General features: G+C 37.0%; 12 non-coding genes across 12 annotated transcripts; all 12 read left to right on the forward strand.

Annotated features, from left to right (window-relative positions):
- The first annotated feature begins 860 nt into the window (after positions 1 to 860).
- TRNAK-UUU (transfer RNA lysine (anticodon UUU)) lies at positions 861 to 933 on the forward strand. The gene has a single exon. It is a non-coding gene; the product is annotated as a tRNA-Lys (tRNA).
- Positions 934 to 1,260: 327 nt separating this feature from the next.
- Positions 1,261 to 1,351, forward strand: TRNAR-UCU (transfer RNA arginine (anticodon UCU)). Its single transcript is given in 2 exon segments — positions 1,261 to 1,297; positions 1,316 to 1,351. It is a non-coding gene; the product is annotated as a tRNA-Arg (tRNA).
- Positions 1,352 to 2,869: 1,518 nt separating this feature from the next.
- TRNAK-UUU (transfer RNA lysine (anticodon UUU)) lies at positions 2,870 to 2,942 on the forward strand. The gene has a single exon. It is a non-coding gene; the product is annotated as a tRNA-Lys (tRNA).
- A 1,936-nt stretch (positions 2,943 to 4,878) lies between these two features.
- TRNAK-UUU (transfer RNA lysine (anticodon UUU)) lies at positions 4,879 to 4,951 on the forward strand. The gene has a single exon. It is a non-coding gene; the product is annotated as a tRNA-Lys (tRNA).
- A 2,336-nt stretch (positions 4,952 to 7,287) lies between these two features.
- On the forward strand, positions 7,288 to 7,378 carry TRNAR-UCU (transfer RNA arginine (anticodon UCU)). The gene is given in 2 exon segments: positions 7,288 to 7,324; positions 7,343 to 7,378. It is a non-coding gene; the product is annotated as a tRNA-Arg (tRNA).
- A 1,518-nt stretch (positions 7,379 to 8,896) lies between these two features.
- On the forward strand, positions 8,897 to 8,969 carry TRNAK-UUU (transfer RNA lysine (anticodon UUU)). The gene has a single exon. It is a non-coding gene; the product is annotated as a tRNA-Lys (tRNA).
- A 327-nt stretch (positions 8,970 to 9,296) lies between these two features.
- On the forward strand, positions 9,297 to 9,387 carry TRNAR-UCU (transfer RNA arginine (anticodon UCU)). The gene is given in 2 exon segments: positions 9,297 to 9,333; positions 9,352 to 9,387. It is a non-coding gene; the product is annotated as a tRNA-Arg (tRNA).
- Positions 9,388 to 12,914: 3,527 nt separating this feature from the next.
- TRNAK-UUU (transfer RNA lysine (anticodon UUU)) lies at positions 12,915 to 12,987 on the forward strand. The gene has a single exon. It is a non-coding gene; the product is annotated as a tRNA-Lys (tRNA).
- A 327-nt stretch (positions 12,988 to 13,314) lies between these two features.
- TRNAR-UCU (transfer RNA arginine (anticodon UCU)) lies at positions 13,315 to 13,405 on the forward strand. The gene is given in 2 exon segments: positions 13,315 to 13,351; positions 13,370 to 13,405. It is a non-coding gene; the product is annotated as a tRNA-Arg (tRNA).
- Positions 13,406 to 15,323: 1,918 nt separating this feature from the next.
- Positions 15,324 to 15,414, forward strand: TRNAR-UCU (transfer RNA arginine (anticodon UCU)). The gene is given in 2 exon segments: positions 15,324 to 15,360; positions 15,379 to 15,414. It is a non-coding gene; the product is annotated as a tRNA-Arg (tRNA).
- A 1,518-nt stretch (positions 15,415 to 16,932) lies between these two features.
- On the forward strand, positions 16,933 to 17,005 carry TRNAK-UUU (transfer RNA lysine (anticodon UUU)). Its single transcript has one exon. It is a non-coding gene; the product is annotated as a tRNA-Lys (tRNA).
- Positions 17,006 to 17,332: 327 nt separating this feature from the next.
- Positions 17,333 to 17,423, forward strand: TRNAR-UCU (transfer RNA arginine (anticodon UCU)). Its single transcript is given in 2 exon segments — positions 17,333 to 17,369; positions 17,388 to 17,423. It is a non-coding gene; the product is annotated as a tRNA-Arg (tRNA).
- Positions 17,424 to 19,847: the final 2,424 nt, after the last annotated feature.

Raw genomic sequence — 19,847 nt, forward strand, 5'->3', positions numbered from 1 at the left:
AAGAAGACTTACCCAAACTGTATCATGTAGTTTGTTGATTATCTTTTACCCAATTCAATGTTCAAAATGTAAGGTAGTGTCCGATTAACTTGAGAAAGTTGGTCAACAGCTGATAGGTCATCTTTTTATTTGTGAATCTCTGATCACCGTGTTGAATCAGGTCGGATCTCTAGTGCAATGGATAGCGGCTTGGAGTCCTAGACGAATGTAGCAAAAGCATTCAAAGGCTTTGTGTTCAAACACCAGCTGGGTCAATTTTATCCCTCCTCTTATTTTATAACTAATTGAAACAGTAACAAGCAATGCCTGCGTCTGCATCACCAGAAACATTTACCAAAATGGCAGTGAAAGAAAGTCTACTTAAACAGAGACTGTTTGCTTTGAAAACATTGCATAATCTATGCCCAAGAGGAAGTTCCCAAAGAAACTGCTGAAAATGTATGTAATTTAGTAGGTAGTAATAGTATTTGGCACTTTATTGATTTCACAAGGTCATTTTAGACACATGATTTCTAAGTCAGCCGAAAATGAGATAGTACAAATTTCAGGATTTAAAATGGATTACGTGTGCTGCTGAAATTTCAAATGCTTAACACCTTCAATGCTACAGGAGATTTTCCTCCTGTGCTGAATGATCTGTAAATCCATTGTTCATGACGAGCTCAGCTCGTCATAAGCACATGACAAGTGTACTGCACGACGAGCTGAGCTCGTCATGAGCATGGAAGGGGTTAAAACATCAATTTGTTATTAAACTCTACAAATTTGATTGCTAATATATGTAACCATATTAATACACAGAGTGTAGGTCAGTGTACGTCCACATTTGTTTAGCTGATTTTAAGACAGAGTATAGCAGAGCCTGGATAGCTCAGTCGGTAGAGCATCAGACTTTTAATCTGAGGGTCCAGGGTTCAAGTCCCTGTTCAGGCGGTTGCTTCCTTTAAAGAAAAATTACTCGAATTGGATGCTCTTTTTGTGTTCCCCTGCATGACGAATAAGATATTCCATTACTAAGATTGCAAAAACGTCTTTCATGGAGTTGTGAAATGCACATCTGCCTCATATATCATGTGCCATTTGACTAAACTTAAGTCGTACGTAGACTTACCTAAGGTATCATGTAACTTGAGACGGTGAATATAATTTCCCCAATTCAATATTCAAAATAAATCCATGGTTATAGTATCAAATGAACTTTATAAAGCTGATCAACATTATTTCATTTCAGAATATCTCTGCACCTAATCAGAGCGTATTGGCTCTGTGGCGCAATGGATAGCGCATTGGACTTCTAGGTGAATGTAAAAAAGATATTCAAAGGTTGTGGGTTCGAATCCCACCAGAGTCAGTTTTATCCCTATTTATTTCATAACTGTTTAAAAGAGTAATAAACAGTGCATGCATGCTTCTGCTTCACCAAAAAGGGCAGTGAAAGGAAGTCTATTTTAAATAGATACTATTCAAATTACGCAATCTTTGCAGAAGAGGAAATTGGCAGCTGTACTTATGAAAATGTAATTTACTCAGAAGTAAGATTTTGGGCCCTTCCTTAATCTTACAATGTCAATAAAAACATATGACTTCTAAGTCAGCAAAAAAAATGAGATAGTAGCAATTTCAGGACTTACAATAAGGTTAAATTTACTGAAGAGATTTCAAATGCTTGAAGTACCAATTCATTATTATATTCCGCGTATTCAGTACTTAATACCGGCAACCATCTTAAGAAACGTAGTGATAGTTGGGACACTTCCAAATGTTGATAAGGTCATTTTGTGGAGCGGCCTCTCCGAGCCTGGATAGCTCAGTCGGGAGAGCATCAGTCTTTAAATCTGAGGGCCCAGGGTTCAAGTCCCTGTTCAGGTGGCTTGGTTAAAGAAAAGGTATATCAATTGCATACTCTTTTCAGGATCCAATGAATGGGGAGTCCTATTAGAGATGTTTCAAAAAAGTCTTAATCAAGTCATTACATACCCATCTGTCTTCTACATTCTTTGACAAGGGTTAAGAAGACTTACCCAAACTGTATCATGTAGTTTGTTGATTATCTTTTACCCAATTCAATGTTCAAAATGTAAGGTAGTGTCCGATTAACTTGAGAAAGTTGGTCAACAGCTGATAGGTCATCTTTTTATTTGTGAATCTCTGATCACCGTGTTGAATCAGGTCGGATCTCTAGTGCAATGGATAGCGGCTTGGAGTCCTAGACGAATGTAGCAAAAGCATTCAAAGGCTTTGTGTTCAAACACCAGCTGGGTCAATTTTATCCCTCCTCTTATTTTATAACTAATTGAAACAGTAACAAGCAATACCTTCGTCTGCATCACCAGAAACATTTACCAAAATGGCAGTGAAAGAAAGTCTACTTAAACAGAGACTGTTTGCTTTGAAAACATTGCATAATCTATGCCCAAGAGGAAGTTCCCAAAGAAACTGCTGAAAATGTATGTAATTTAGTAGGTAGTAATAATATTTGGCACTTTATTGATTTCACAAGGTCATTTTAGACACATGATTTCTAAGTCAGCCGAAAATGAGATAGTACAAATTTCAGGATTTAAAATGGATTACGTGTGCTGCTGAAATTTCAAATGCTTAACACCTTCAATGCTACAGGAGATTTTCCTCCTGTGCTGAATGATCTGTAAATCCATTGTTCATGACGAGCTCAGCTCGTCATAAGCACACGACAAGTGTACTGCACGACGAGCTGAGCTCGTCATGAGCATGGAAGGGGTTAAAACATCAATTTGTTATTAAACTCTACAAATTTGATTGCTAATATATGTAACCATATTAATACACAGAGTGTAGGTCAGTGTACGTCCACATTTGTTTAGCTGATTTTAAGACAGAGTATAGCAGAGCCTGGATAGCTCAGTCGGTAGAGCATCAGACTTTTAATCTGAGGGTCCAGGGTTCAAGTCCCTGTTCAGGCGGTTCCTTCCTTTAAAGAAAAATTACTCTAATTGGATGCTCTTTTTGTGTTCCCCTGCATGACGAATAAGATATTCCATTACTAAAATTGCAAAAACGTCTTTCATGGAGTTGTGAAATGCACATCTGCCTCATATATCATGTGCCATTTGACTAAACTTAAGTCGTACGTAGACTTACCTAAAGTATCATGTAACTTGAGACGGTGAATATAATTTCCCCAATTCAATATTCAAAATAAATCCATGGTTATAGTATCAAATGAACTTTATAAAGCTGATCAACATTATTTCATTTCAGAATATCTCTGCACCTCATCAGAGTGTATTGGCTCTGTGGCGCAATGGATAGCGCATTGGACTTCTAGGTGAATGTAAAAAAGATATTCAAAGGTTGTGGGTTCGAATCCAACCAGAGTCACTTTTATCCCTATTTATTTCATAACTGTTTAAAAGAGTAATAAACAGTGCATGCATGCTTCTGCTTCACCAAAAAGGGCAGTGAAAGGAAGTCTATTTTAAATAGATACTATTCAAGTTACGCAATCTTTGCAGAAGAGGAAATTGGCAGCTGTACTTATGAAAATGTAATTTACTCAGAAGTAAGATTTTGGGCCCTTCCTTAATTTTACAATGTCAATAAAAACATATGAATTCTAAGTCAGCAAAAAAAATGAGATAGTAGCAATTTCAGGACTTACAATAAGGTTAAATTTACTGAAGAGATTTCAAATGCTTGAAGTACCAATTCATTATTATATTCCGCGTATTCAGTACTTAATACCGGCAACCATCTTAAGAAACGTAGTGATAGTTGGGACACTTCCAAATGTTGATAAGGTCATTTTGTGGAGCGCCCTCTCCGAGACTGGATAGCTCAGTCGGGAGAGCATCAGACTTTTAATCTGAGGGCCCAGGGTTCAAGTCCCTGTTCAGGCGGCTTGGTTAAAGAAAAGGTATATCAATTGCATACTCTTTTCAGGATCCAATGAATGGGGAGTCCTATTAGAGATGTTTCAAAAAAGTCTTAATCAAGTCATTACATACCCATCTGTCTTCTACATTCTTTGACAAGGGTTAAGAAGACTTACCCAAACTGTATCATGTAGTTTGTTGATTATCTTTTACCCAATTCAATGTTCAAAATGTAAGGTAGTGTCCGATTAACTTGAGAAAGTTGGTCAACAGCTGATAGGTCATCTTTTTATTTGTGAATCTCTGATCACCGTGTTGAATCAGGTCGGATCTCTAGTGCAATGGATAGCGGCTTGGAGTCCTAGACGAATGTAGCAAAAGCATTCAAAGGCTTTGTGTTCAAACACCAGCTGGGTCAATTTTATCCCTCCTCTTATTTTATAACTAATTGAAACAGTAACAAGCAATGCCTGCGTCTGCATCACCAGAAACATTTACCAAAATGGCAGTGAAAGAAAGTCTACTTAAACAGAGACTGTTTGCTTTGAAAACATTGCATAATCTATGCCCAAGAGGAAGTTCCCAAAGAAACTGCTGAAAATGTATGTAATTTAGTAGGTAGTAATAGTATTTGGCACTTTATTGATTTCACAAGGTCATTTTAGACACATGATTTCTAAGTCAGCCGAAAATGAGATAGTACAAATTTCAGGATTTAAAATGGATTACGTGTGCTGCTGAAATTTCAAATGCTTAACACCTTCAATGCTACAGGAGATTTTCCTCCTGTGCTGAATGATCTGTAAATCCATTGTTCATGACGAGCTCAGCTCGTCATAAGCACACGACAAGTGTACTGCACGACGAGCTGAGCTCGTCATGAGCATGGAAGGGGTTAAAACATCAATTTGTTATTAAACTCTACAAATTTGATTGCTAATATATGTAACCATATTAATACACAGAGTGTAGGTCAGTGTACATCCACATTTGTTTAGCTGATTTTAAGACAGAGTATAGCAGAGCCTGGATAGCTCAGTCGGTAGAGCATCAGACTTTTAATCTGAGGGTCCAGGGTTCAAGTCCCTGTTCAGGCGGTTCCTTCCTTTAAAGAAAAATTACTCTAATTGGATGCTCTTTTTGTGTTCCCCTGCATGACGAATAAGATATTCCATTACTAAAATTGCAAAAACGTCTTTCATGGAGTTGTGAAATGCACATCTGCCTCATATATCATGTGCCATTTGACTAAACTTAAGTCGTACGTAGACTTACCTAAAGTATCATGTAACTTGAGACGGTGAATATAATTTCCCCAATTCAATATTCAAAATAAATCCATGGTTATAGTATCAAATGAACTTTATAAAGCTGATCAACATTATTTCATTTCAGAATATCTCTGCACCTCATCAGAGTGTATTGGCTCTGTGGCGCAATGGATAGCGCATTGGACTTCTAGGTGAATGTAAAAAAGATATTCAAAGGTTGTGGGTTCGAATCCAACCAGAGTCACTTTTATCCCTATTTATTTCATAACTGTTTAAAAGAGTAATAAACAGTGCATGCATGCTTCTGCTTCACCAAAAAGGGCAGTGAAAGGAAGTCTATTTTAAATAGATACTATTCAAGTTACGCAATCTTTGCAGAAGAGGAAATTGGCAGCTGTACTTATGAAAATGTAATTTACTCAGAAGTAAGATTTTGGGCCCTTCCTTAATTTTACAATGTCAATAAAAACATATGAATTCTAAGTCAGCAAAAAAAATGAGATAGTAGCAATTTCAGGACTTACAATAAGGTTAAATTTACTGAAGAGATTTCAAATGCTTGAAGTACCAATTCATTATTATATTCCGCGTATTCAGTACTTAATACCGGCAACCATCTTAAGAAACGTAGTGATAGTTGGGACACTTCCAAATGTTGATAAGGTCATTTTGTGGAGCGCCCTCTCCGAGACTGGATAGCTCAGTCGGGAGAGCATCAGACTTTTAATCTGAGGGCCCAGGGTTCAAGTCCCTGTTCAGGCGGCTTGGTTAAAGAAAAGGTATATCAATTGCATACTCTTTTCAGGATCCAATGAATGGGGAGTCCTATTAGAGATGTTTCAAAAAAGTCTTAATCAAGTCATTACATACCCATCTGTCTTCTACATTCTTTGACAAGGGTTAAGAAGACTTACCCAAACTGTATCATGTAGTTTGTTGATTATCTTTTACCCAATTCAATGTTCAAAATGTAAGGTAGTGTCCGATTAACTTGAGAAAGTTGGTCAACAGCTGATAGGTCATCTTTTTATTTGTGAATCTCTGATCACCGTGTTGAATCAGGTCGGATCTCTAGTGCAATGGATAGCGGCTTGGAGTCCTAGACGAATGTAGCAAAAGCATTCAAAGGCTTTGTGTTCAAACACCAGCTGGGTCAATTTTATCCCTCCTCTTATTTTATAACTAATTGAAACAGTAACAAGCAATACCTTCGTCTGCATCACCAGAAACATTTACCAAAATGGCAGTGAAAGAAAGTCTACTTAAACAGAGACTGTTTGCTTTGAAAACATTGCATAATCTATGCCCAAGAGGAAGTTCCCAAAGAAACTGCTGAAAATGTATGTAATTTAGTAGGTAGTAATAGTATTTGGCACTTTATTGATTTCACAAGGTCATTTTAGACACATGATTTCTAAGTCAGCCGAAAATGAGATAGTACAAATTTCAGGATTTAAAATGGATTACGTGTGCTGCTGAAATTTCAAATGCTTAACACCTTCAATGCTACAGGAGATTTTCCTCCTGTGCTGAATGATCTGTAAATCCATTGTTCATGACGAGCTCAGCTCGTCATAAGCACACGACAAGTGTACTGCACGACGAGCTGAGCTCGTCATGAGCATGGAAGGGGTTAAAACATCAATTTGTTATTAAACTCTACAAATTTGATTGCTAATATATGTAACCATATTAATACACAGAGTGTAGGTCAGTGTACGTCCACATTTGTTTAGCTGATTTTAAGACAAAGTATAGCAGAGCCTGGATAGCTCAGTCGGTAGAGCATCAGACTTTTAATCTGAGGGTCCAGGGTTCAAGTCCCTTTTCAGGCGGTTCCTTCCTTTAAAGAAAAATTACTCTAATTGGATGCTCTTTTTGTGTTCCCCTGCATGACGAATAAGATATTCCATTACTAAAATTGCAAAAACGTCTTTCATGGAGTTGTGAAATGCACATCTGCCTCATATATCATGTGCCATTTGACTAAACTTAAGTCGTACGTAGACTTACCTAAAGTATCATGTAACTTGAGACGGTGAATATAATTTCCCCAATTCAATATTCAAAATAAATCCATGGTTATAGTATCAAATGAACTTTATAAAGCTGATCAACTTTATTTCATTTCAGAATATCTCTGCACCTCATCAGAGTGTATTGGCTCTGTGGCGCAATGGATAGCGCATTGGACTTCTAGGTGAATGTAAAAAAGATATTCAAAGGTTGTGGGTTCGAATCCCACCAGAGTCACTTTTATCCCTATTTATTTCATAACTGTTTAAAAGAGTAATAAACAGTGCATGCATGCTTCTGCTTCACCAAAAAGGGCAGTGAAAGGAAGTCTATTTTAAATAGATACTATTCAAGTTACGCAATCTTTGCAGAAGAGGAAATTGGCAGCTGTACTTATGAAAATGTAATTTACTCAGAAGTAAGATTTTGGGCCCTTCCTTAATTTTACAATGTCAATAAAAACATATGAATTCTAAGTCAGCCAAAAAAATGAGATAGTAGCAATTTCAGGACTTACAATAAGGTTAAATTTACTGAAGAGATTTCAAATGCTTGAAGTACCAATTCATTATTATATTCCGCGTATTCAGTACTTAATACCGGCAACCATCTTAAGAAACGTAGTGATAGTTGGGACACTTCCAAATGTTGATAAGGTCATTTTGTGGAGCGCCCTCTCCGAGACTGGATAGCTCAGTCGGGAGAGCATCAGACTTTTAATCTGAGGGCCCAGGGTTCAAGTCCCTGTTCAGGCGGCTTGGTTAAAGAAAAGGTATATCAATTGCATACTCTTTTCAGGATCCAATGAATGGGGAGTCCTATTAGAGATGTTTCAAAAAAGTCTTAATCAAGTCATTACATACCCATCTGTCTTCTACATTCTTTGACAAGGGTTAAGAAGACTTACCCAAACTGTATCATGTAGTTTGTTGATTATCTTTTACCCAATTCAATGTTCAAAATGTAAGGTAGTGTCCGATTAACTTGAGAAAGTTGGTCAACAGCTGATAGGTCATCTTTTTATTTGTGAATCTCTGATCACCGTGTTGAATCAGGTCGGATCTCTAGTGCAATGGATAGCGGCTTGGAGTCCTAGACGAATGTAGCAAAAGCATTCAAAGGCTTTGTGTTCAAACACCAGCTGGGTCAATTTTATCCCTCCTCTTATTTTATAACTAATTGAAACAGTAACAAGCAATGCCTGCGTCTGCATCACCAGAAACATTTACCAAAATGGCAGTGAAAGAAAGTCTACTTAAACAGAGACTGTTTGCTTTGAAAACATTGCATAATCTATGCCCAAGAGGAAGTTCCCAAAGAAACTGCTGAAAATGTATGTAATTTAGTAGGTAGTAATAATATTTGGCACTTTATTGATTTCACAAGGTCATTTTAGACACATGATTTCTAAGTCAGCCGAAAATGAGATAGTACAAATTTCAGGATTTAAAATGGATTACGTGTGCTGCTGAAATTTCAAATGCTTAACACCTTCAATGCTACAGGAGATTTTCCTCCTGTGCTGAATGATCTGTAAATCCATTGTTCATGACGAGCTCAGCTCGTCATAAGCACACGACAAGTGTACTGCACGACGAGCTGAGCTCGTCATGAGCATGGAAGGGGTTAAAACATCAATTTGTTATTAAACTCTACAAATTTGATTGCTAATATATGTAACCATATTAATACACAGAGTGTAGGTCAGTGTACGTCCACATTTGTTTAGCTGATTTTAAGACAGAGTATAGCAGAGCCTGGATAGCTCAGTCGGTAGAGCATCAGACTTTTAATCTGAGGGTCCAGGGTTCAAGTCCCTGTTCAGGCGGTTCCTTCCTTTAAAGAAAAATTACTCTAATTGGATGCTCTTTTTGTGTTCCCCTGCATGACGAATAAGATATTCCATTACTAAAATTGCAAAAACGTCTTTCATGGAGTTGTGAAATGCACATCTGCCTCATATATCATGTGCCATTTGACTAAACTTAAGTCGTACATAGACTTACCAAAAGTATCATGTAACTTGAGACGGTGAATATAATTTCCCCAATTCAATATTCAAAATAAATCCATGGTTATAGTATCAAATGAACTTTATAAAGCTGATCAACTTTATTTCATTTCAGAATATCTCTGCACCTCATCAGAGTGTATTGGCTCTGTGGCGCAATGGATAGCGCATTGGACTTCTAGGTGAATGTAAAAAAGATATTCAAAGGTTGTGGGTTCGAATCCCACCAGAGTCACTTTTATCCCTATTTATTTCATAACTGTTTAAAAGAGTAATAAACAGTGCATGCATGCTTCTGCTTCACCAAAAAGGGCAGTGAAAGGAAGTCTATTTTAAATAGATACTATTCAAGTTACGCAATCTTTGCAGAAGAGGAAATTGGCAGCTGTACTTATGAAAATGTAATTTACTCAGAAGTAAGATTTTGGGCCCTTCCTTAATTTTACAATGTCAATAAAAACATATGAATTCTAAGTCAGCAAAAAAAATGAGATAGTAGCAATTTCAGGACTTACAATAAGGTTAAATTTACTGAAGAGATTTCAAATGCTTGAAGTACCAATTCATTATTATATTCCGCGTATTCAGTACTTAATACCGGCAACCATCTTAAGAAACGTAGTGATAGTTGGGACACTTCCAAATGTTGATAAGGTCATTTTGTGGAGTGCCCTCTCCGAGCCTGGATAGCTCAGTCGGGAGAGCATCAGACTTTTAATCTGAGGGCCCAGGGTTCAAGTCCCTGTTCAGGCGGCTTGGTTAAAGAAAAGGTATATCAATTGCATACTCTTTTCAGGATCCAATGAATGGGGAGTCCTATTAGAGATGTTTCAAAAAAGTCTTAATCAAGTCATTACATACCCATCTGTCTTCTACATTCTTTGACAAGGGTTAAGAAGACTTACCCAAACTGTATCATGTAGTTTGTTGATTATCTTTTACCCAATTCAATGTTCAAAATGTGAGGTAGTGTCCGATTAACTTGATAAAGTTGGTCAACAGCTGATAGGTCATCTTTTTATTTGTGAATCTCTGATCACCGTGTTGAATCAGGTCGGATCTCTAGTGCAATGGATAGCGGCTTGGAGTCCTAGACGAATGTAGCAAAAGCATTCAAAGGCTTTGTGTTCAAACACCAGCTGGGTCAATTTTATCCCTCCTCTTATTTTATAACTAATTGAAACAGTAACAAGCAATGCCTGCGTCTGCATCACCAGAAACATTTACCAAAATGGCAGTGAAAGAAAGTCTACTTAAACAGAGACTGTTTGCTTTGAAAACATTGCATAATCTATGCCCAAGAGGAAGTTCCCAAAGAAACTGCTGAAAATGTATGTAATTTAGTAGGTAGTAATAATATTTGGCACTTTATTGATTTCACAAGGTCATTTTAGACACATGATTTCTAAGTCAGCCGAAAATGAGATAGTACAAATTTCAGGATTTAAAATGGATTACGTGTGCTGCTGAAATTTCAAATGCTTAACACCTTCAATGCTACAGGAGATTTTCCTCCTGTGCTGAATGATCTGTAAATCCATTGTTCATGACGAGCTCAGCTCGTCATAAGCACACGACAAGTGTACTGCACGACGAGCTGAGCTCGTCATGAGCATGGAAGGGGTTAAAACATCAATTTGTTATTAAACTCTACAAATTTGATTGCTAATATATGTAACCATATTAATACACAGAGTGTAGGTCAGTGTACGTCCACATTTGTTTAGCTGATTTTAAGAAAAAGTATAGCAGAGCCTGGATAGCTCAGTCGGTAGAGCATCAGACTTTTAATCTGAGGGTCAAGGGTTCAAGTCCCTGTTCAGGCGGTTCCTTCCTTTAAAGAAAAATTACTCTAATTGGATGCTCTTTTTGTGTTCCCCTGCATGACGTATAAGATATTCCATTACTAAAATTGCAAAAACGTCTTTCATGGAGTTGTGAAATGCACATCTGCCTCATATATCATGTGCCATTTGACTAAACTTAAGTCGTACGTAGACTTACCTAAAGTATCATGTAACTTGAGACGGTGAATATAATTTCCCCAATTCAATATTCAAAATAAATCCATGGTTATAGTATCAAATGAACTTTATAAAGCTGATCAACATTATTTCATTTCAGAATATCTCTGCACCTCATCAGAGTGTATTGGCTCTGTGGCGCAATGGATAGCGCATTGGACTTCTAGGTGAATGTAAAAAAGATATTCAAAGGTTGTGGATTCGAATCCCACCAGAGTCACTTTTATCCCTATTTATTTCATAACTGTTTAAAAGAGTAATAAACAGTGCATGCATGCTTCTGCTTCACCAAAAAGGGCAGTGAAAGGAAGTCTATTTTAAATAGATACTATTCAAGTTACGCAATCTTTGCAGAAGAGGAAATTGGCAGCTGTACTTATGAAAATGTAATTTACTCAGAAGTAAGATTTTGGGCCCTTCCTTAATTTTACAATGTCAATAAAAACATATGAATTCTAAGTCAGCAAAAAAAATGAGATAGTAGCAATTTCAGGACTTACAATAAGGTTAAATTTACTGAAGAGATTTCAAATGCTTGAAGTACCAATTCATTATTATATTCCGCGTATTCAGTACTTAATACCGGCAACCATCTTAAGAAACGTAGTGATAGTTGGGACACTTCCAAATGTTGATAAGGTCATTTTGTGGAGCGCCCTCTCCGAGCCTGGATAGCTCAGTCGGGAGAGCATCAGACTTTTAATCTGAGGGCCCAGGGTTCAAGTCCCTGTTCAGGCGGCTTGGTTAAAGAAAAGGTATATCAATTGCATACTCTTTTCAGGATCCAATGAATGGGGAGTCCTATTAGAGATGTTTCAAAAAAGTCTTAATCAAGTCATTACATACCCATCTGTCTTCTACATTCTTTGACAAGGGTTAAGAAGACTTACCCAAACTGTATCATGTAGTTTGTTGATTATCTTTTACCCAATTCAATGTTCAAAATGTAAGGTAGTGTCCGATTAACTTGATAAAGTTGGTCAACAGCTGATAGGTCATCTTTTTATTTGTGAATCTCTGATCACCGTGTTGAATCAGGTCGGATCTCTAGTGCAATGGATAGCGGCTTGGAGTCCTAGACGAATGTAGCAAAAGCATTCAAAGGCTTTGTGTTCAAACACCAGCTGGGTCAATTTTATCCCTCCTCTTATTTTATAACTAATTGAAACAGTAACAAGCAATGCCTGCGTCTGCATCACCAGAAACATTTACCAAAATGGCAGTGAAAGAAAGTCTACTTAAACAGAGACTGTTTGCTTTGAAAACATTGCATAATCTATGCCCAAGAGGAAGTTCCCAAAGAAACTGCTGAAAATGTATGTAATTCAGTTGGTAGTAATAGTATTTGGCACTTTATTGATTTCACAAGGTCATTTTAGACACATGATTTCTAAGTCAGCCGAAAATCAGATAGTATAAATTTCAGGATTTAAAATGGATTACGTGTGCTGCTGAAATTTCAAATGCTTAACACCTTCAATGCTACAGGAGATTTTCCTCCTGTGCTGAATGATCTGTAAATCCATTGTTCATGACGAGCTGAGCTCGTCATAAGCACACGACAAGTGTACTGCACGACGAGCTGAGCTCGTCATGAGCATGGAAGGGGTTAAAACATCAATTTGTTATTAAACTCTACAAATTTGATTGCTAATATATGTAACCATATTAATACACAGAGTGTAGGTCAGTGTACGTCCACATTTGTTTAGCTGATTTTAAGACAGAGTATAGCAGAGCCTGGATAGCTCAGTCGGTAGAGCATCAGACTTTTAATCTGAGGGTCCAGGGTTCAAGTCCCTGTTCAGGCGGTTGCTTCCTTTAAAGAAAAATTACTCTAATTGGATGCTCTTTTTGTGTTCCCCTGCATGACGAATAAGATATTCCATTACTAAAATTGCAAAAACGTCTTTCATGGAGTTGTGAAATGCACATCTGCCTCATATATCATGTGCCATTTGACTAAACTTAAGTCGTACGTAGACTTACCTAAGGTATCATGTAACTTGAGACGGTGAATATAATTTCCCCAATTCAATATTCAAAATAAATCCATGGTTATAGTATCAAATGAACTTTATAAAGCTGATCAACATTATTTCATTTCAGAATATCTCTGCACCTAATCAGAGCGTATTGGCTCTGTGGCGCAATGGATAGCGCATTGGACTTCTAGGTGAATGTAAAAAAGATATTCAAAGGTTGTGGGTTCGAATCCCACCAGAGTCAGTTTTATCCCTATTTATTTCATAACTGTTTAAAAGAGTAATAAACAGTGCATGCATGCTTCTGCTTCACCAAAAAGGGCAGTGAAAGGAAGTCTATTTTAAATAGATACTATTCAAATTACGCAATCTTTGCAGAAGAGGAAATTGGCAGCTGTACTTATGAAAATGTAATTTACTCAGAAGTAAGATTTTGGGCCCTTCCTTAATTTTACAATGTCAATAAAAACATATGACTTCTAAGTCAGCAAAAAAAATGAGATAGTAGCAATTTCAGGACTTACAATAAGGTTAAATTTACTGAAGAGATTTCAAATGCTTGAAGTACCAATTCATTATTATATTCCGCGTATTCAGTACTTAATACCGGCAACCATCTTAAGAAACGTAGTGATAGTTGGGACACTTCCAAATGTTGATAAGGTCATTTTGTGGAGTGGCCTCTCCGAGCCTGGATAGCTCAGTCGGGAGAGCATCAGTCTTTAAATCTGAGGGCCCAGGGTTCAAGTCCCTGTTCAGGCGGCTTGGTTAAAGAAAAGGTATATCAATTGCATACTCTTTTCAGGATCCAATGAATGGGGAGTCCTATTAGAGATGTTTCAAAAAAGTCTTAATCAAGTCATTACATACCCATCTGTCTTCTACATTCTTTGACAAGGGTTAAGAAGACTTACCCAAACTGTATCATGTAGTTTGTTGATTATCTTTTACCCAATTCAATGTTCAAAATGTAAGGTAGTGTCCGATTAACTTGATAAAGTTGGTCAACAGCTGATAGGTCATCTTTTTATTTGTGAATCTCTGATCACCGTGTTGAATCAGGTCGGATCTCTAGTGCAATGGATAGCGGCTTGGAGTCCTAGACGAATGTAGCAAAAGCATTCAAAGGCTTTGTGTTCAAACACCAGCTGGGTCAATTTTATCCCTCCTCTTATTTTATAACTAATTGAAACAGTAACAAGCAATGCCTGCGTCTGCATCACCAGAAACATTTACCAAAATGGCAGTGAAAGAAAGTCTACTTAAACAGAGACTGTTTGCTTTGAAAACATTGCATAATCTATGCCCAAGAGGAAGTTCCCAAAGAAACTGCTGAAAATGTATGTAATTTAGTAGGTAGTAATAATATTTGGCACTTTATTGATTTCACAAGGTCATTTTAGACACATGATTTCTAAGTCAGCCGAAAATGAGATAGTACAAATTTCAGGATTTAAAATGGATTACGTGTGCTGCTGAAATTTCAAATGCTTAACACCTTCAATGCTACAGGAGATTTTCCTCCTGTGCTGAATGATCTGTAAATCCATTGTTCATGACGAGCTCAGCTCGTCATAAGCACACGACAAGTGTACTGCACGACGAGCTGAGCTCGTCATGAGCATGGAAGGGGTTAAAACATCAATTTGTTATTAAACTCTACAAATTTGATTGCTAATATATGTAACCATATTAATACACAGAGTGTAGGTCAGTGTACGTCCACATTTGTTTAGCTGATTTTAAGACAAAGTATAGCAGAGCCTGGATAGCTCAGTCGGTAGAGCATCAGACTTTTAATCTGAGGGTCCAGGGTTCAAGTCCCTTTTCAGGCGGTTCCTTCCTTTAAAGAAAAATTACTCTAATTGGATGCTCTTTTTGTGTTCCCCTGCATGACGAATAAGATATTCCATTACTAAAATTGCAAAAACGTCTTTCATGGAGTTGTGAAATGCACATCTGCCTCATATATCATGTGCCATTTGACTAAACTTAAGTCGTACGTAGACTTACCTAAAGTATCATGTAACTTGAGACGGTGAATATAATTTCCCCAATTCAATATTCAAAATAAATCCATGGTTATAGTATCAAATGAACTTTATAAAGCTGATCAACTTTATTTCATTTCAGAATATCTCTGCACCTCATCAGAGTGTATTGGCTCTGTGGCGCAATGGATAGCGCATTGGACTTCTAGGTGAATGTAAAAAAGATATTCAAAGGTTGTGGGTTCGAATCCCACCAGAGTCACTTTTATCCCTATTTATTTCATAACTGTTTAAAAGAGTAATAAACAGTGCATGCATGCTTCTGCTTCACCAAAAAGGGCAGTGAAAGGAAGTCTATTTTAAATAGATACTATTCAAGTTACGCAATCTTTGCAGAAGAGGAAATTGGCAGCTGTACTTATGAAAATGTAATTTACTCAGAAGTAAGATTTTGGGCCCTTCCTTAATTTTACAATGTCAATAAAAACATATGAATTCTAAGTCAGCCAAAAAAATGAGATAGTAGCAATTTCAGGACTTACAATAAGGTTAAATTTACTGAAGAGATTTCAAATGCTTGAAGTACCAATTCATTATTATATTCCGCGTATTCAGTACTTAATACCGGCAACCATCTTAAGAAACGTAGTGATAGTTGGGACACTTCCAAATGTTGATAAGGTCATTTTGTGGAGCGCCCTCTCCGAGACTGGATAGCTCAGTCGGGAGAGCATCAGACTTTTAATCTGAGGGCCCAGGGTTCAAGTCCCTGTTCAGGCGGCTTGGTTAAAGAAAAGGTATATCAATTGCATACTCTTTTCAGGATCCAATGAATGGGGAGTCCTATTAGAGATGTTTCAAAAAAGTCTTAATCAAGTCATTACATACCCATCTGTCTTCTACATTCTTTGACAAGGGTTAAGAAGACTTACCCAAACTGTATCATGTAGTTTGTTGATTATCTTTTACCCAATTCAATGTTCAAAATGTAAGGTAGTGTCCGATTAACTTGAGAAAGTTGGTCAACAGCTGATAGGTCATCTTTTTATTTGTGAATCTCTGATCACCGTGTTGAATCAGGTCGGATCTCTAGTGCAATGGATAGCGGCTTGGAGTCCTAGACGAATGTAGCAAAAGCATTCAAAGGCTTTGTGTTCAAACACCAGCTGGGTCAATTTTATCCCTCCTCTTATTTTATAACTAATTGAAACAGTAACAAGCAATGCCTGCGTCTGCATCACCAGAAACATTTACCAAAATGGCAGTGAAAGAAAGTCTACTTAAACAGAGACTGTTTGCTTTGAAAACATTGCATAATCTATGCCCAAGAGGAAGTTCCCAAAGAAACTGCTGAAAATGTATGTAATTTAGTAGGTAGTAATAATATTTGGCACTTTATTGATTTCACAAGGTCATTTTAGACACATGATTTCTAAGTCAGCCGAAAATGAGATAGTACAAATTTCAGGATTTAAAATGGATTACGTGTGCTGCTGAAATTTCAAATGCTTAACACCTTCAATGCTACAGGAGATTTTCCTCCTGTGCTGAATGATCTGTAAATCCATTGTTCATGACGAGCTCAGCTCGTCATAAGCACACGACAAGTGTACTGCACGACGAGCTGAGCTCGTCATGAGCATGGAAGGGGTTAAAACATCAATTTGTTATTAAACTCTACAAATTTGATTGCTAATATATGTAACCATATTAATACACAGAGTGTAGGTCAGTGTACGTCCACATTTGTTTAGCTGATTTTAAGACAGAGTATAGCAGAGCCTGGATAGCTCAGTCGGTAGAGCATCAGACTTTTAATCTGAGGGTCCAGGGTTCAAGTCCCTGTTCAGGCGGTTCCTTCCTTTAAAGAAAAATTACTCTAATTGGATGCTCTTTTTGTGTTCCCCTGCATGACGAATAAGATATTCCATTACTAAAATTGCAAAAACGTCTTTCATGGAGTTGTGAAATGCACATCTGCCTCATATATCATGTGCCATTTGACTAAACTTAAGTCGTACATAGACTTACCAAAAGTATCATGTAACTTGAGACGGTGAATATAATTTCCCCAATTCAATATTCAAAATAAATCCATGGTTATAGTATCAAATGAACTTTATAAAGCTGATCAACTTTATTTCATTTCAGAATATCTCTGCACCTCATCAGAGTGTATTGGCTCTGTGGCGCAATGGATAGCGCATTGGACTTCTAGGTGAATGTAAAAAAGATATTCAAAGGTTGTGGGTTCGAATCCCACCAGAGTCACTTTTATCCCTATTTATTTCATAACTGTTTAAAAGAGTAATAAACAGTGCATGCATGCTTCTGCTTCACCAAAAAGGGCAGTGAAAGGAAGTCTATTTTAAATAGATACTATTCAAGTTACGCAATCTTTGCAGAAGAGGAAATTGGCAGCTGTACTTATGAAAATGTAATTTACTCAGAAGTAAGATTTTGGGCCCTTCCTTAATTTTACAATGTCAATAAAAACATATGAATTCTAAGTCAGCAAAAAAAATGAGATAGTAGCAATTTCAGGACTTACAATAAGGTTAAATTTACTGAAGAGATTTCAAATGCTTGAAGTACCAATTCATTATTATATTCCGCGTATTCAGTACTTAATACCGGCAACCATCTTAAGAAACGTAGTGATAGTTGGGACACTTCCAAATGTTGATAAGGTCATTTTGTGGAGTGCCCTCTCCGAGCCTGGATAGCTCAGTCGGGAGAGCATCAGACTTTTAATCTGAGGGCCCAGGGTTCAAGTCCCTGTTCAGGCGGCTTGGTTAAAGAAAAGGTATATCAATTGCATACTCTTTTCAGGATCCAATGAATGGGGAGTCCTATTAGAGATGTTTCAAAAAAGTCTTAATCAAGTCATTACATACCCATCTGTCTTCTACATTCTTTGACAAGGGTTAAGAAGACTTACCCAAACTGTATCATGTAGTTTGTTGATTATCTTTTACCCAATTCAATGTTCAAAATGTGAGGTAGTGTCCGATTAACTTGATAAAGTTGGTCAACAGCTGATAGGTCATCTTTTTATTTGTGAATCTCTGATCACCGTGTTGAATCAGGTCGGATCTCTAGTGCAATGGATAGCGGCTTGGAGTCCTAGACGAATGTAGCAAAAGCATTCAAAGGCTTTGTGTTCAAACACCAGCTGGGTCAATTTTATCCCTCCTCTTATTTTATAACTAATTGAAACAGTAACAAGCAATGCCTGCGTCTGCATCACCAGAAACATTTACCAAAATGGCAGTGAAAGAAAGTCTACTTAAACAGAGACTGTTTGCTTTGAAAACATTGCATAATCTATGCCCAAGAGGAAGTTCCCAAAGAAACTGCTGAAAATGTATGTAATTTAGTAGGTAGTAATAATATTTGGCACTTTATTGATTTCACAAGGTCATTTTAGACACATGATTTCTAAGTCAGCCGAAAATGAGATAGTACAAATTTCAGGATTTAAAATGGATTACGTGTGCTGCTGAAATTTCAAATGCTTAACACCTTCAATGCTACAGGAGATTTTCCTCCTGTGCTGAATGATCTGTAAATCCATTGTTCATGACGAGCTCAGCTCGTCATAAGCACACGACAAGTGTACTGCACGACGAGCTGAGCTCGTCATGAGCATGGAAGGGGTTAAAACATCAATTTGTTATTAAACTCTACAAATTTGATTGCTAATATATGTAACCATATTAATACACAGAGTGTAGGTCAGTGTACGTCCACATTTGTTTAGCTGATTTTAAGAAAAAGTATAGCAGAGCCTGGATAGCTCAGTCGGTAGAGCATCAGACTTTTAATCTGAGGGTCAAGGGTTCAAGTCCCTGTTCAGGCGGTTCCTTCCTTTAAAGAAAAATTACTCTAATTGGATGCTCTTTTTGTGTTCCCCTGCATGACGTATAAGATATTCCATTACTAAAATTGCAAAAACGTCTTTCATGGAGTTGTGAAATGCACATCTGCCTCATATATCATGTGCCATTTGACTAAACTTAAGTCGTACGTAGACTTACCTAAAGTATCATGTAACTTGAGACGGTGAATATAATTTCCCCAATTCAATATTCAAAATAAATCCATGGTTATAGTATCAAATGAACTTTATAAAGCTGATCAACATTATTTCATTTCAGAATATCTCTGCACCTCATCAGAGTGTATTGGCTCTGTGGCGCAATGGATAGCGCATTGGACTTCTAGGTGAATGTAAAAAAGATATTCAAAGGTTGTGGATTCGAATCCCACCAGAGTCACTTTTATCCCTATTTATTTCATAACTGTTTAAAAGAGTAATAAACAGTGCATGCATGCTTCTGCTTCACCAAAAAGGGCAGTGAAAGGAAGTCTATTTTAAATAGATACTATTCAAGTTACGCAATCTTTGCAGAAGAGGAAATTGGCAGCTGTACTTATGAAAATGTAATTTACTCAGAAGTAAGATTTTGGGCCCTTCCTTAATTTTACAATGTCAATAAAAACATATGAATTCTAAGTCAGCAAAAAAAATGAGATAGTAGCAATTTCAGGACTTACAATAAGGTTAAATTTACTGAAGAGATTTCAAATGCTTGAAGTACCAATTCATTATTATATTCCGCGTATTCAGTACTTAATACCGGCAACCATCTTAAGAAACGTAGTGATAGTTGGGACACTTCCAAATGTTGA

The sequence above is a fragment of the Lissotriton helveticus genome, chromosome 1_1, assembly GCF_964261635.1.
Source record: "Lissotriton helveticus chromosome 1_1, aLisHel1.1, whole genome shotgun sequence".
NCBI classification, from domain to species: domain Eukaryota; kingdom Metazoa; phylum Chordata; class Amphibia; order Caudata; family Salamandridae; genus Lissotriton; species Lissotriton helveticus.